Below are 13,736 nucleotides of genomic sequence, written 5' to 3'. Positions count from 1 at the left end.
ATATCCAATAAAATAAACTGCCACCACTAGAACAAACACCCAGCGCGCGCTACAAACACTACACGCAGTACAAGCATTAATACAACAAAAGACTTCACCAGACCCTATAACAAAAGAAACTGGCGCAATTCAATACCGGGAAGAGTTTGCACTCCCCCAACATCAAAAAGAACATACAATGTTGCTCACACCTTTGTAACATGGAGGTGTAGCAGGTGATGCAGTAGAAATTTACCTGAAACTACCAAATGTTGAACAACAACAGCAGCGTCGACGACGACAATGACAACAACAGTAATCATAATTGTTCCTTTATTGATTTTAGGGTCCCTTACTCCACATACAATACAAAACATCTCATACAAAATGATTACAAACAAATTAGGTTATGTATGTGTACGCATGCTTATTTTATCAAAAGTTGACAGTTTAATATACTTGATAACTCTTACATTACTATATGCATGCATACTTACATGTATACACACATACATGCATACAAAATGCTTAGTTGCATCGACTTTCATCCTTTCAAGTTCGGTAAAGTAAGTACCAAATGAGCACTAAAAGGACATGTTCATATAGAACATGAATGCAGATGGAGATACCTATGCATATAGATACACCTATGCATATGCACACCTCAACTCAACCACATATTTACAAACTCCCCGAGAACTCTCTTACTTAAAGTCTCGTCATTTTATTAGCGACCGGACTGAACACTATTTAGAACTTATCACACACACACACACACACACACACACACACACACACACAAACTCATTTGCTCATGGTCTTTAGTGACAACAACTAACGTGTTAAATAATATTTGACGTCATATTTATAAGCTGTACCTCATAATTAATCTAAAACTGCTTTCAGCTTCAAGAAAAAAAAACACATTTGTTACCGACCACAGAAATCTATTTGCTTTGACCATTTATTGCGTTAGCTCTGTTCCATGCCAACTTTTTGTCCATGTGACATAATTATTACAACAATTCCCTGTATACGTAATCTAGTTTATTGATGTATCAAATGTTACGAATTCAAAGAATTCTGAATTTCAAACGTTCTCAGTTCTGATTCTTTGATGTTCATTTTCTAAAGTATAATGACTTGGCTGCATATTCTTCATAAACAGTTAAATAAGGACGATTTTCTGTTATAGAGAAATATATGATAGGAAAATGGCTACCATTAAGAGTCACGATTTGAGTAGAACTTGCTGAAAAGATTACGCGTATATCTGAATATTATTTATATTCTATATATATATTTTACACAAAGCCACTACACATACATATACGATTATACGAACACACACAAATATATATATATATATGCTAAAACAAACTAATACATACATATATATATATATACGCACACGCGCGTGCATGTATATTTTTAACCTTATGTTAAATTATTCTTCAGAGGCACATACAAATAACTGCTTCCATTCTTTATTTGCTTTGTGCCAACTATGGTATCAGTATGATTTCCTTGTTCTTGATAAGCAGTCTCCCTCTCTTCTACTTTTTCAGGAATAACCAGTTCTGACTAGCATCCAGATGCTAAACACAACGAAAGCTTATTTTTGTATCAATTCTCAATATTAATTATCATTATCATTATTATGATCATTAAAAAGGTGTCGAGCTGGCAGAATCACCACAGCGCCGGACAAAATGCTTGACAGCATTTTATCCAGCTTCTTTTTTGTATGTTTTGAATTGAAAAGCCGCAGAGGTCAACTTTGTCTGTCATCCTTTCGATAACGTAAGTACCACTTGAGCACTGGGGTCAACGTAATAGATTTGCCCCCTCCTGCCCAAATTTCAGGCCTTATGCCTATAGAAGAAAGGATCACAATCATCATCATCATCATCATCATCATCATCATCATCATCGTCATCATCATCATCATCATCATCATCATCACCATTATTTAGTTCAAATCACGCCGGGGTCAACTTTACATTTCATCGTCAAGTATTTTTTTATTTTTTTATTGTCCAGGTGGGGAATTTCTACGCCACTGAAACCGGGAAACCGGCCCTTATGAGCCTGACATGGCTCGAGAAGGAACATTTATTTTTTTTATTTATATGTAAGCTTCAAAGGAAAGTACTGTCATGAAGTGCCAACATTTTAGTGAAATACAATCAAATGAAATGGTTATAAAAGTTATTACAAACATCTCTTTTGTTTATCTTTGTTTACTACATAATAATAACGGTTTTAAATTTTGGCACAAGGCCAGCAATTTCGGGGGAGGAGGTAATTCGATTACATCGACTCCAGTGCTTGACCTTGGATCTTGGAAAATTTTCAACTCAGACTGTAAAGACAGACGAAATAGCGCTAATCATTTTGTCTCGCGTACTAATGATTCTGCTAGCTTGCCGCTTTAATAATAATAATAATAAGACCTGGAGTTCTGCGGAAAGAAGCTAGTCGATTTCATCGACCCCAGTGCTCATTTGGTACTTGCTTTACCGAACTCGAAAGGATGAAAGTCGATGCAGCTAAATATCTTGTATCACGTGCAAACTATTCTGCAAGCTTGCTGCCTTGATGATGATGATGATGATGATGATGATGATGATGATAATAGTAATCCTTTCTACTATAGGCACAAGGCCTGAAATTTTGTGAGAGGGACTAGTCGATTACATTGACCCCAGTGCTTGACCGGTACTTATTTTATCGACCTCGAAAGGATGAAAGGCAAAGTTGACCTCGGTAGCATTTGAACTCAGAACATAAAGACGGAGGAAATGCCGCCAAACATTTCGTCCGGCGTGCTAACGATTCTGCCTGCTCGCTGCCTTGATGATGATGATGATGATAAAATCTGATATTGTTACCGATATCCTCGGAAATATTATCAGATCAGGAATTTCTGGACGGTATCAATTGCCCCTCGACTGTTCGGTTAATCTTTGCCCATTTGCCCATTCGCCCACCCTTATGGTCTCTTCGAGAACATCGCTCTAGTCCATCCTTAACATATTGAGGAAATCAAGTGTTGATTGCGTTTACCGATTAGTAAAGTACTGAGACCCTGATGTCAGGAGACAGATCGTAGTCTTTATTTGCCTCTGGATTGAGGGTCAGTTAAAAGAGCTATAGGGAAATTACTCAAAAAGGAAAAAAAGAATATCACACCTGCTAGGAACCACTCAAGATATAGAAGCTCAGCTCATACCTGTGTGTCATTAACCATGACATACCTGTGTTTCTTCAACCATGACAAACCAAACCATCCGCAGAGGGGATGTTGACCGTAGATGAACCTGCTAACCTTCGAGTAAACGGTCTTATTTAGTGATATGAAAACTGGGTTGGGTACGACATTCAAGTAATAGCAAATAATAGGTTGGAGTACATGTTCATCATCTCTTCCTAGCTTTCGGGGATAAATTCTTTACAACCCATTTCCGAGTAAGACTGACCTCCCTGTTTGTAACCTCATCTCAGTCTTTGTCCCCACGGGATTTTCTCCGAATCAGTCTCCAAACACCTCAGTAGGACCATTGCAGTAGTTTCTCATAACATTGGGTGTTTCCATGGACTTTTTGTCTCTCCAGCTACCGAACTTCAAATCCATTGAGTTGACCTGGTTAAGCCTTGTATACCTTCGGAGTGATTCCAAACACGACGACCTCTACAAAGCTCAACACTATTACTGTGATTATGACGCCCACCTTCCAGCGACCCAGTGCGTGGTGAATGTCATTCAACACTTCTATTTTTGTTGCAAAAGCAAAACAGCCAAAATACGCAGGAGCAATAAGACAGGACACTGAGTGATGGTCATCAAATAAGAAGTCTCATTGCCTTCTCCGCGTAAAATACTACGAGCAAAGGGGCATGGCCTAGTAGGTAGAGTGTGATGAAATCATGATTGTAAGCATGTGGGTTCACGTATGGAAAGCGCCTTGTATCCTCGAGCAAAACAATTTATTCCACTTTGCTCTAGTTTACATGACTGAAAAATTATTGCCAACCTAGTATTTGTACAGCCAGTTCTCTCACACGCTTGATGATGGTGATGATGGTGATGATGATGATGATGGTGATGATGATGATGATGATGATGATGATGATGATGATGATGACGACGATGACGACGACGATGATAATAATAATAACAACAACAACAACAACAATAATAGCAATAATAATAAAAATAATAATAATAATAATAATAATAATAATAACAATAATAATGATAATAATAATAACAATAACAATAACAATAACAATAATAATAATAATAATAATAATAATAATAATAATAATAATAATAATGATAATAATAATAATAATAATAATAATAATAATATAATAATAATAATAATATTAATAATAATAATAATAATAATAATAATAATAATAATAATAATAATAATAATAATAAATGCCCTGATGCAGTACCAGGCAGTGGCTCTCGTGGCTTCTAATCTTAACTGATTGGAAGTGTTATCATGTACATTGTTTTGTCTTGGTATAAAAGAGATGGACTACAGCAAATAATTTGCTCAATACCACAGATTTGCTTGTCAGTTGTTTGACCATAACCAGTTGTGCATGTCCCTTAAAGGCTGACGATATGTACATCTCTGATCACGAGCAGAGCCATGTGTTGAGAGAGATTCTTTGGGGTTTGAATAATTCACCTCTGGAAACATGGGTGTTTCCTTCAGCATCATTAAACAACCCTTATTCGGAGACCTTTTCAGCGGGATGGGTTACTCGACCAGAAAAAAATTCTAGCTGGGTCCCATCTGCAAGGTCATGTGCTGTTTATCTTGATATGAGATCACCATGTCGCGCACATATGGCTGTAATGCATGTGTCTGGTGCACCCTTATCAGACGGGGAGTCATGATGGGTATACTGGGCTTCGTATATTTTTACCCCAGTGTAACTTTGATGGCATGCGCTGCTCTCTCACTCAATAATAATAATAATAATAATAATAATAATAATAATATCCTTTCTACTATAGGAACAAGGCCTGAAATTTGCGGGGAGTGGGGCTAGTCGATTACATCAACTCTAGTGCTCAAGTGGTACTTATGTCATCGACCCCGACTATATGAAAGGCAAAATCGCCCTCGGAGGAATTTGAGCTCAGAATGAAAATCAGAAGAAATGCCACGAAATATTTTGTCCAGCGTGCTGATGATTGTGCCAGCTCGCCGCCTTAATAATAATAATAATAATAATAATCATAATATCATAATAATAATAATAATAATAATCATAATAATCATAATAAAATAATAATAATAATCATAATAATCATATAATAATAATATAATAATAATTAATAATAATAATGATGATGATGATGATGATGATGATGATTGATGATGATGATGATGTGATGATGATAATAATAATAATAATAATAATAATAATAATAGAAATAATAATAATAATAATAATAATAATAATAATAATAATAATAATAATAATATAATGATGATGATGATGATGATGATGATGATGATGATGATGATGATGATGATAATAATAATAATAATGACGATGATGATAGTGGTGTTGATGGTGTTGTTGTTGTTGTTGTTGTTGTTATTGATGATAATGATGATGATCTAATAAAAATTTACATTAAGGTTCAACCTGTTTTACGTCATAGATCAGTATATTTACTCCGCTTGTGTCTCAGTTTACTAACGCTTTTAATATGTCGATTCATCAAATTACACGCAAATATTTTCATTTCCATAATTTCATTTTCCTTTATTTTTTATTCTTATTTCAAGTGGAGTTTCTTGTTTGCCAGTAAGTCAATAACAGTCGATACCAACACAGTGGTTTCGACTGACACAGCAGGCAACATACCACTATAGTGTGAGTGGTATTGTTGCTACCACTACCGCTCTGCAATCAATACCACTGCATTGCTAACGACGAACAATGTCATATAATGACGTCATAGTGGAGTTACATTACATCGAAGTTTTGTGGTCGGGGTGGTGGAGAATTATCAAAGGAAAGCGGTTTCGATCCCCGACTTAATCTATTTCAATTTACGATAATGCGTCACGTTTATAGGAAAGGCATGAACGTCATAAAATCCGATATCGCTTCTTTTAGAATTATGTGATTTGCATGGTCAGAATATATAAGAAAATGAAATAAATATTTTAAAGAGTCCGTATCCGTCATCCATCGATTCTTCAGTCCATCCCTCTTGGGGATATGTATGTATGTATGTATGTATGTATGTATGTATGTATGTATGTATGTATGTATGTATGTATGTATGTATGTATGTATGTAGTATGCATGCATGTATGTACGTAGGTATGTATGTATGTATGTATGTATGTATGTGTATGTATGTATGTATGTATGTATGTATGTATGCATGCATGTATGTACGTATGTATGTATGTATGTATGTATGTATGTATGTATGTATGTATGTATGTATGTATGTATGTATGCATGCATGTATGTACGTATGTATGTATGTATGCATGTATGTATGTATGTATGTATGCATACATGCATGTATGTATGTATGTATGTATGTATGTATGATGCATGCATGTATGTATGTATGTATGCATGTATGTATGCATGAATATATATATGTATGTGTTTATATATATATATATATATATATATACATACGTGTGTATGTATGTTTATTTGTACATATACACTTTATATATACATAGGTAAGTATATATATATATATATGTGCGTGTGTGTGTGTGTGAAGTGGTTTAGTGGTTAGGGCATTCGGCTCACGGTTGTAAGGTCGTGAGTTCAATTCCCGGCGACGCGTTGTATCCTTGAGCAAGACACTATATTTCACGTTGCTCCGAGCCACTCAGCTGGCAAAAATGAGTGGTACGTAAATATTGAACGACGAAATTGAGTGCTCAACACTGCATTAGGGGATAGTATTTTTTATATTTGTGAATTAAGGCTGCCATTGGTTTCATGTTAAGAAAAATATCTTAATATCTTAATTTTTCAAACCGATCACATGGATGAATGCTGTTCGTCCCCATTTTGAATAACTATATGTGTGTGTGTGTGTTTGTGTGCGTGCGTGAGTGCATGCATGTGTGTGTGTTTGTGTGTGTGCGTGCATGCATGTGTGTGCGTGCGTATAGCTTTTCTGTGCATCATCACATGTACCTGGATACATCATCAGTGGTGTTTCTTGGGGGTTATTAAGTGTTTCAGGTCTTTCATCATCAAACATACTCATCCAGGCAACCTAGCCGAGTTTGATCAAGCCCATCGTGTGTCCAGTTAGCACTGCTCTTGGGAGCATTGTTCCTTTCAAAGGCTCGTATTTCTTGATCCACACCCATCTTATGATAACATCTGGTCCTTCTAGTCAACCAGATAGCCTTCTGCCTTCTGTGTTGCCAAGAAATTGTATGATCTCAAACACACATCGACACGTGGCAAGAATGCAAGGAATGTGTTTACATTCCTATTTCACAACTAAGCTAATATTAAAATTTATTTCAGTACTTCTGACTAACACTGTGTTATGCCTAAAATATATATCGTTAAATCAATGTCAAGACGTTAAAAGCGCAAATAGGTAAATTAAGTTTTCCATTTTGTTGGTTGTCTAATTGGCAGCTTCATATTTTTAATGAATATTCTATGTCCGTTTAGAGGAACAGATCTAGGTGCGTCTTCTCTGAGGAGTGGTGACAAACCATGAGATGGTCCGTTAAGAGACTCCGTCCACATGTTTTAAAGGTAGTGAAGAAATATGTTAGCTTTCTTATTTCTGTAAGCTTTCTTAATATTCATACATACATACATACATACATACATGCATACATGCATACATACATATACACATACATACATACATGCATACATACATACATACATACATACATACATACATACATACATACGCATGTACACACATATATACATATATGAATACGTAAACGCACACACACGCGCACACACACATACACACACATATATATACAGAGAGAGAGAGAGAGAGACCAAAATAACAGAAATATGACATAACCGCAGGTTTCTGCCCCGCTGACTTTGGATGATCATAACTTTCAGAAAAATAAATATTCTTTAATGAAATTTTCTACGAATATGTATTATTTCATGTAGATTTCAAATATACAAAATTTTGGGGGAAGAAAGTGTTTTAGGAGGGGTGGGCGATTTCGGAAAATTCACCGGAGTCCACTTCAATTCGTCTTAACTCACAAGGAAAGGTGTGTGTGTGTGTTAGAAATCTACGCACAAAACGGGGAAACTGAAATATGGACGACTCGTTCCGAAACAACCCCGAGTGGGGAACAGTTCTCAAAAATAATCTTTAATTCTTTTCCCCAAAAGTTCCTATGTCCTCGGAATGTACATAGTTCGAGGTATATTTGTAGAAAATTTCATTAAAAAATATCCATTTTTCTGAAAGTTATGATCATCCCAAATCGGGGTGGGGGCAGAAATCTGTAGTTATGCCAAAAATATTAATACTAATATCATAACAACAATAATAATTATTATTAATAGTAGTAGTAATAATAATAATAATTATTATTATTATTATTATTATTGAGTGAGAGAGCAGTTCCATTATTATTATTATTATTATTATTATTATTATTATTATTATTGTTATTATTATTATTATTAGTAGTAGTAGTAGTAGTAGTAGTAGTAGTAGTAGTAGTAGTAGTAGTAGTAGTAGTAGTAGTAGTAGTAGTAGTAGTAGTAGTAGTAGTAGTAGTAGTAGTAGTAGTAGTAGTAGTAGTAGTAGTAGTAGTAGTAGTTTTGATATTGCTATAAATTTTTTCTATTGTTTTTTTTATCACTCTCAGCCTCATGTCGCTACTCGTTCACCAACCATTTTACTGAGTGACATGATTTTTAGTTACACCACCATTGGAGGAGATGCCTTGCATTATATAAGATTTGAGGCTTTTCACCTCTCCATAATATACAGCCCGTGCCAGGCCATGTGGCTGAGGAGGTCAATAGAAGACACGGATGACAGAATGAATACAGTGAATGGGTGAGGAACGGTGGTAATTTGAATGAGTGTGGTAAGGAGATGAGAGAGTGAGGGACGGTTACAGAGGTGGATAAATGGTATCAGCGAATGATGATACCCAATGACCCGCGAAAGTAGATCACAGCTAATGGTAAAGTGGCTGTGGTACATAGGTATCAGATGCAATCCTTAAGAACATCTCATGTGGTCGAGAGGGATAAGATACCGTAAATCCTCGAGTATAAACCGCATTTTTTTCTCAAAATTTAATGGTCAAAATCCCTAGTGCGTATTATACACGAGGTTAAAAATAAAAAATATTTTCTAAGCAATGTCCGAATCTCTATTTTCTGTCCAGCAATGTTTATTCAGACGCATTTTGTGATGTCGGGCGCGAAAATACCTTAAGCTGCGTATTATACTCAAGGGTGGACTATACTCGAGGATTTACGGTAGTTAGGATGAGAAGAGCGGCGGCAGCGGCGGTGGTGGTGGTTCTGGTGGTGGTGCAAGTGTTTGGGAAATGCGACAATTGCATTGGTCCAGTGACATCCATTCGTATACAGGAAGCATGGTACGGTTATAAGGTTAGTTTTGCAACCCTTCCTCAGTTTTGCAACCGAACAACATGGATAGAAGACTGAGGTGTGAGTGATAGTACCAAGAGCAAGAGCGGTGTGTTGTGTGTGAGTGATAGGAATGTTCGGGAGATGAGAGTGTACTAAAGGGGCAGAAGATGAAGAGTTAACAGTATGATATATACGGCTAAACATGTATGTTGTATGTACGTGCTTATGCATGTATGTATGTATGTGTGTGTGTGTGTGTGTGTGTGCGTGTGAAAATGAATAGGACTGACTTTTCTGCTAATTTTTCCACTTTAATAATTAGATGTTTATAAATAATGTGTTTACAGAACCTAATTAAATACATAATTTATAAACATTTAATTATCAAAGTGAAAAAATTATCAGAAAAGCCAGTCCTATTCTTTTTTTCAAATACATAATACAGTACCAAGGATTTTCTATCTATCTATCTATCTATCTATCTCTATCTATCTATCTATCTATCTATCTATCTATCTATCTATCTATCTGTCTGTCTGTCTGTATGTCTGTCTGTCTGCCTCTCCTTCTCTCTCTCTCTCTCTCTCTCTCTCTCTATATATATATATATATATATATATATATATATATATATGAAGGGTGAAATTAATTAATTTGGAATAATTATCAATTACACCAAGTAGTCTTCAGCATGTAAAAGCCTCATTCGAGGAAAATTTAAGTAATACTAAGCAATAAAGGGTTTAGCAACGAATTGCCTTACCACATACCGAATTTAGAAATAGCAGTCAAAGAGTTATAGCTATTTCTTCTACTAAAAAAGGAGATCTCAGTAAAAACAGCAATTGGAAGGCAGACACAAACAGTAAGAGAGAATGAATTGACGGCAATCTATCATATACAATTTAAGTTATCTACGGACGCACGTTCGAAATCAAGTTTTTAGGAAAGCATAAGAATTAAATATTAAATCATTCTACCTTACCAAAACTTCTTTTCTCTTCAGCGTAGAATACTATAATCATAAATGATTATATATTGAATTTTGAGATACTAGAAGGCACCAACTCACTCAGTATCAGAGCGAGCTAGAATCCGCAACTAGTATCACCAAATTCAATGTGTGAATGAAAAGATTGTGTCACCAGCCCTTCCCACCCGCGTGTAGCCAAAAAGATGCTGTGGTCATCTACTGAGATAAAATATGGTTATCCGTAATAATGAAGGGTGAAATTAATTAATTTGGAATAATTATCAATTACACCAAGTAGTCTTCAGCCATGTAAAAGCCTCATTCGAGGAAAATTTAAGTAATACTAAGCAATAAAGGGTTTAGCAACGAATTGCCTTACCACATACCGAATTTAGAAATAGCAGTCAAAGAGTTATAGCTATTTCTTCTACTAAAAAGGGAGATCTCAGTAAAAACAGCAATTCATTCTCTCTTACCTGTTTGTGTCTGCCTTCCAATTGCTGTTTTTACTGAGATCTCCCTTTTTAGTAAAGAAGAAATAGCTATAACTCTTTTACTGCTATTTCTAAATTCGGTATGTGGTAAGGCAATTCGTTGCTAAACCCTTTATTGCTTAGTATATATATATAATATATAATATATATATATATATATCATAATATAAATAATTATAAAATATATGCATATATACATACATATATGTACATACCTACATATATATATATATATATATATATATATATATATATGTATAATATATATATATATATTATATATATATATATATATATTATATATATATATATATTATATATATATATATATATACATGCATATATGGATACAGAACATAAAAAAAGGTTGAACACAATGAGAAACGAAAACATAAAAACAAAAACATAGAAACGAACTTTTTTTTCAAACAACGAAAAAAAACACAGAAAAACGAGACATACAACATAAAGAATATTCCCCTTCTTCAATTGTCCCTGTTTCAATTACTCCACGTTTTGAGGGCAAGGACAAGACGCGACTTCGTTAAAACAGTCCTTCCCGCAAAGCAAATTAAATATAATTTGGGATTTTTTGCGGAGGCTGCAAGTGGTAACAAGAACAGGACAGTGAGAACAAAACAGTAAAAACAGTAAAAGACAGAACAATGAGAACAAAACAGTAAAAACAAACGATGAGGGTTGTTAAGTCAAGACGATGGGAAAATTATTCTGAACGTTTAAGGAGACGAGCTTATGAAGAGACAGGATAAGCTGGTTTAGTCTTAGTGAAGGTAGTAGTCGGAAATATGGCTTCCCTCTCATCACGTGTGAGCGACGAGAGAATCGAGGAGAAGGAGTGAGAGAGAGGGAATGGTGAAGAGGAGAAGAGAAGAATAGGAAAGGGTGGGAGAGAAAACCAGAAAGGATGAAGAACAAGCGAGGAAGAGAGATTGACAGAGAAGAGATAGTAAAGAGGAAGAGTGCGCATCGTAATTATTATGATAACACTTACTTGGAAAAGAATGCGTGGCGTTCGATTATATAATAGAATAAATAATATATAAATATATGCATATATACATACATATATGTACATACCTACATATATAAGTATATATACATGCATATATGGGTCCAGGACATAAAAAAAAGTTGAACACAATGAGAAACGAAAACATAAAAACAAAAACATAGAAACGAACTGTTTTTCAAACAACGAAAAAAAAACACAGAAAAACGAGACATACAACATAAAGAATATATATTCATATTAAGGGCATTAGTATACATAAATGCCTCACTCTACGAGGGACTCTTAAAGTCAAACTACCATAATAAGCACATTGTGCTGAACGCGAGGGAATGCAACTCTCGAAACGAGCTCCTTAAAAACAGATTCAGCCACAGATCATATGATTTCATAATTAGTGCACTAAATGCACTTTTTAATCGTGAGTGCAGGCATAATCAAAGCACATAAAAATGAACAAAAATCTACATACCAGACGAACACCAAATGTATCCAGCATAGTACATAGAGTTGTTCACTCTTATATATCTGTGTAAGAGGCGGCCTTTCCGAATTGTATTTCGGTACACGTGGTGTGAATGTCTGTCTTCATATCTATCAATTTTAGCGTTTGTTTTACCATGCGTACACTAGTGGGCAGGGTTTTCGAGTAATGGGAGTCGCCTATCCACACGCTACTTTGTCATCTCTTTACGGTGCAACATCCTGAGATCACTCTTCACCACTTCATCCAAAGACTTCCTTGGTTTCTCTCTTCTACACACTCCATTCACTTTCAAGGTCTAACTCTTCTTTATACAGCAAACTTCCTCCACACTTATCACGTACTCATAACAGTGTAGTCTTCTCTCTTGTACATTGCACATAACTCTTATGTTTAGTTTTTCTCTTATCTCATTTCTACTCTGTCGTTACTGCATACCCATATTACTCATCCAGCGGAGTATGTCTCGTTTAATTACTTTATAGTCATAGCAAATCCTTTGCATTCAAGGCCCACACCTCACTACATCATGCTCAAGCGCCATACAATCTAGCCTTCACTCTGAAGAAGAAGCCCTTCGTTGCTCGCAGACATAACAGATTCCTGAACTTCTTCCATCCCGTTCCTATTGTGGCTAACGTACTTTCAGGGACAGCCACTCCCGAAACTAATTATATCACCAAGGTAACAGAAACTATTAACTATTCCTAGAGAGCCGCTTGAGCATTTGAAACAGTATATTTCATATATCCTTTAAGTGCTTTCTCTGAGCATCTGGTGCACTTGAAGTCTGTCCTTTCTGTTAGCCTACTTGTGATCCCTATACATCTCTTGTGCGTCCATTGTTTACACTTTGTACTCCGTATTGAATTCCTACATGCTTCTCTTTTACATATCGAGCATGGACTTGTATTCTTTCCTACTTTCTAATATTTTAGTCTTTCCTAAATTTACTGTGAGGTTTCAAGATACTAGAATATCCGGTATGACTCCATTAATTCTACAACATGAACATGAAGCACTTTTTAGCTGCATAGAACCGGTTGGTTTTTATATCATTTCTATGTGGTTTACATCTTTTGAACATCCTCCGCTTGATGTTGAATGCGATCTATCAAAGTTCAAACACAA

At 35.3% G+C, this 13,736-nt stretch overlaps 1 long non-coding RNA gene across 1 annotated transcript; it reads right to left on the bottom strand.

The window, feature by feature from the left end:
- Positions 1 to 1,009: 1,009 nt before the first annotated feature.
- On the bottom strand, positions 1,010 to 5,951 carry LOC118763869. Its single transcript, XR_004999625.1, has 2 exons — positions 5,717 to 5,951; positions 1,010 to 1,165 (listed from the first exon to the last, which is right to left on the bottom strand). It is a non-coding gene; the product is annotated as an uncharacterized LOC118763869 (long non-coding RNA).
- Positions 5,952 to 13,736: the final 7,785 nt, after the last annotated feature.

Source organism: Octopus sinensis, linkage group LG6 (assembly GCF_006345805.1).
Source record: "Octopus sinensis linkage group LG6, ASM634580v1, whole genome shotgun sequence".
Taxonomy (NCBI): Eukaryota; Metazoa; Mollusca; class Cephalopoda; order Octopoda; family Octopodidae; genus Octopus; species Octopus sinensis.
The sequence above is the reverse complement of the archived record's forward strand: the minus strand, read 5'-3'. Positions and strand labels throughout refer to the sequence as shown.